Below are 4,693 nucleotides of genomic sequence, written 5' to 3'. Positions count from 1 at the left end.
AATGGTTCCAAGTCCACTATAAAAAAATTATAAAATTCTACTGAAGGTTATAAAAAGAGTACCTAAGTAAATGGGAGATATACAATGTTAATGGATTGAAAGTCTCAGTGTGTAAAAACATCAATTCTCCTCCAATAAATTTATGAATTTGATGCAATCACAATCGAAATAGCAAAAGTGTCTTTTAAACATAAAGTGACAAAAAGAGATAAGATTTTGAGAGAAAAAATGTTGAGGGAGGAATTAACCTATCTTGTATTCAAGGTTGAACTAAGACTTTAGTGGTGATATTCAAACAGTAAAGAACAGACATAGGGACTGAAATATGACCCATTTAACAAGACTAGAGAGCAAAACATAGAACAAATATATTTTATTTTATTTTATTATTTTTTATTTTTTTAAAGATTGGGTAAAATGCGGAAATCACCCCAACACTTTTTTTTTATTTTTTAAAAATTATTTATTTATTTTTTAAAATTACATTAAAAAAATATGAGGTCTCATTCAACCCCACCGCCCCCACCCCCCACACCCCCCACAGCAACACTCTCTCCCATCATCGTGACACATCCATTGCACCTGGTAAGTACATCTCTGAGCATCACTGCACCCCATAGTCAATGGTCCACATCATAGCCCACACTCTCCCATGTTCCATCCAGTGGGCCCTGGGGGGATCTACAGTGTCCCATAATTGTCCGTGAAGCACCACCCAGGACAGCTCCACGTTCTGAAAACGCCTCCACATCTCATCTCTTCCTCCCATTCCCCAAACCCAGCTGCCACCATGGCTACCCTTCCCATACCCATTCCACATTTTCTCTGTGAACATTGGATTGGTTGTGTCCATTGCACATCTATGTCAAGTGGGGGCTTAGATTCCACATGGATACTGGATGCACTCCTCCTGCTTTCAGTTGTAGACACTCTAGGCTCCATGGTGTGGTGGTTGCCCTTCTTCAACTCGATGTTAGCTGAGTGGGGTAAGTCCAACAAATCAAAGTGTAGGAGCTGAAGTCTGTTGAGGCTCTGGGCCTGGGTGTCATATTATCAGTCCAGAGATTCAAATCCCCTAAATATATCTAAAACCCTAGCACCAACTACAATTCCAATAAAGTAGCATGCAAGTCTTGTGAAAAGAGATCCCCTCTGAGTCCAATTCCATCACGCAGAGACACCAGCTCCAAAGAAGGGCCATCTGCCATGGCAGTGAACCCCATCTGCCATGACCATAGAACCCGTGGGTCTCTTTATTCCTCAAAAGAACCAATACCTGGGGTTGTATCTACTTTATCTGTCTCTTAGACTCTGCTCAGTTGTGCATAAGGGCATTCCTTCTGACAACCTCCAGACTCTTTTTTAGAGACTCATAGCCTTATATTCTCATTTCTCCTTTCCATTTCCCCCTTACATCAGGTCAAACAGCATTTTGAAGTCATGTTATTATATGTAGACAGGGATATTCTGCTGATCCGTATTGAACCTTTAATTCAAGGTCATTTTCTAGTTGCATCTTCAGCTGGTATGTGGTAGTGATCCCTCGGTGCCAGGGAGGCTCATCCCCGGGTGTCATGTCCCACGCTGGGGGGAATGCACTGCATCTACATGCTGAGTTTGGCTGTGAGAGTGGCCACATTTGAGTAACATGAAGGCCGTCAGGAGGAAACTCCCAGGCACAGTGCTACTCTAGGCCTTGTTCTTATTGCAGGTGTATAGGCTCAAAAGCATAGCCATTAGTGTCAGGAGCCCACTGTTGGGCCCTCCTTCCTTCCTGGTTCTTGCCGTTGCACCTGGGGGACTGCCGCTGCTCCCCCAGGGTCCACGACAGTGACCCCCCAGCCAGGGGCCCAGTACCCCCCCCAGCTGTTGTTTTTAATTGTTTCCACTATGAGTATATCTAGACATTACTATATACCCTGGGCATATGCCCTGTAGAACTCCCTGTCAACCATACATATCCCCCAACACTTTTTTTTAAGATTTATATTTATTTCTCTCCCCTTCCCCCTCTCCCCAGTTATCTGCTTTCTGGGTCCATTCACTGTGTATTCTTCTGTGTCCACTTGTATTCTTGTGAGCTGCACCAGGAATCTGCGTCTCTTTTTGTTGTGTCATCTTGCTGCATCAGCTCTCCATGTGTGTGGAGCCACTCCTGGACAGGCTGGTCTTTCTTTCGCGCAGGGTGGCTCTACTTATGGGGCGGACTCCTTGTGCGTAGGGCTCCCCTACATGGGGGACACCCCTGCGTGGCATGGCACTCCTTGTGCACATCAGCACTGTGCATGGGCCAGCTCACCACACAGGTCAGGAGGCCCTGGGTTTGAACCCTGGACCTCCCGTGTGGCAGGCAGACACTCTATCCGTTGTGCCAAGTTCTCTTCCCCCAAATGTGTTTTACAAGTTAGTATATAACCGGGGTTGGGTTTCTAATAGGCAGGGAAAGGATGGACTGACCATTCAGTTACTTGTGCCAAGCCAAGTGTGAACCCATTTATAAACAAATACAGCAATCAATTCCTAAAGGATTAATTGTGAAAAGGAAAACATTTGGAGGGATATTTTTATATTATCATGCTATGGATTGGTTTCTTAAATAGCACAAATACTCCAAACATAAGGGGAAAAATTGTAAATATTTGACTACATTAAAATTAAATACATTTGTATGAAAGCCATCATCAAGAAGGGGAAATAAAAGTTATGGACAAGAAAGAGGTATTTGCTATACACACAATCAAAGAATTTATATTCAGAATACATAAGAATCCTACACACTAATAAGCAAAAGTCCAAAAACATAGTAGGAAATAATGAGCAAATTTTTAAGAGGAAAGTGACAAAAGAAGAAACTGGTATGAACAGTAAACAGAGAATAGGTCTTCAACCTCGCTAATAATGAGAGAAATGCAAATAAAAAAGAACATTCAATTTATCATTGTTTGTCTTGGAAGATGCATATAAATCTGATAATTTCATGTGTTACTGAGGAAATGGGAAAATTTGCTCTCAGATACCCTAATGATGTGACTCTAAATTAGTACAAACACTTTGGAAAACAATTAGGCACCCTCTCCTAAAGCTAAAAAGTCATACAACCTTGGCTGAGCTAAGTCAACATAGATTAGACCCTAGAGAAATTCTAGCACATGTAGCTAAGAAGATATCTGCAAGGATGGGTGTTGTTGTTAAGAATTCTTACAAAGTATAGAGGAAATGAAGAATGGATGATAAAGTGTGTAATATTCTTATTGATGAATTCTATACACAGTTAAAATGAATGAATTCACATTGATAAATTTAAAAATATATAATTTGATGGAAATAGAGCCAGTTGGTGGAAGATACATTCTGTGTCATATAGCATATGTAAATGTTAATATTTAAAAGAATACACATGTATAAATTCTGATTGTGAGTATCCTGTCAATTCCTGGCCTTCCTTCCTGTCTCTGCTGAAGACTTTTTGTTGTTATGAGTGGCAAAGAAAAATAATTTTATTTTACATTTGCTCTAATACTTTACTGGAGGAGGGTTAGAATGGGAATTAAACTTTCTTTTATCTTGCATGCTGATAGTAGGTCTCCTAAATGCAGTCCCTGAGCCCTGTTGTTACCTGCTCTACGTTCAGATCAAACTTTAGTTCTTAGGACAGCCCTGTCCAGTGATGGACAGAATGACACAACAGGATAGATATTTTGCAAATATTATCTGTGAATAATAAATATAGATTTCATTAGCTTCTCAAAGGAGTCCCCGACCCAAGTACCCCAAGGGAGAAGAACTTCTGAATGGTGATAGAGGTAAAGTTTATTTGTCTGTTGGCATATTCCAGATATGGCTTAATGCCTTCTCACTTAAGGACATTTTTTCTAAAAGAAATGAACTGTGAAAAATATTTTCAGCAAGAGAAAAGGTACTATAACCTTAATAGCTGAGTGAAAAACTTAAAATTGAAAGGAATTTAAATTACAGAACAGAATTTTTAAAAATAAATTATCCTTTTTCATGTTCTTAAGACATTAAAAATAAGAGCATACACACAGAAAAATTTAGAAGAAAATGTCTCTGGATCCAGCAGACAGCAATGAATAAAGAGCAGGAAAAAAAGATTTCTCTTGACTTTTGGGAAATCTGTCAATTAGAAATAAATTAGTAAAGTGGAGGATGGACTTCTGCAGTCCTTCTAGAGAAATGATTGAAAGGACAAAGGGTTTCGAACAATAAAGGAGAAGATAAATGTTAGAGAGAATGCGGAGATATACCTTATGAATTATCATAGTTTCACAGAGAGAAACCAGAATAGAACTAAAAGGCAGACATTTAAGTAAAAATAAAAGATCATATTATAGAGAACCAGAAACCTGAGTTTCTGTACTGAAGACCTAAATATACCTGGGAGAAAAGTAATGAAAATATCTGTATTAGTTAGTCAAAGGGGTAATGATGCAAAGTACCAAAACTTTGCTGGCTTTTATAAAGGGTATTTATTTAGAGAAGTAGCTTACAATCACAAGGCCCGAAAGAGTCCAATGTAAGGTACCATAAGAGGTAATTGCTCACCTTGTCATTTGTAATGTGTGAAACAAGATGGCAGGTGACGTCTGTGAGGGTTCAGCCTTCCTTCTTCCTCATAAGGCTCCATGGTCTCAGGTTCTTCTGATCTCATCTATAGGCTGGCATAAAGCTCATC

This window comes from Dasypus novemcinctus, chromosome 21 (genome assembly GCF_030445035.2).
Source record: "Dasypus novemcinctus isolate mDasNov1 chromosome 21, mDasNov1.1.hap2, whole genome shotgun sequence".
Lineage (NCBI taxonomy): Eukaryota > Metazoa > Chordata > Mammalia > Cingulata > Dasypodidae > Dasypus > Dasypus novemcinctus.
The sequence above is the reverse complement of the archived record's forward strand: the minus strand, read 5'-3'. Positions refer to the sequence as shown.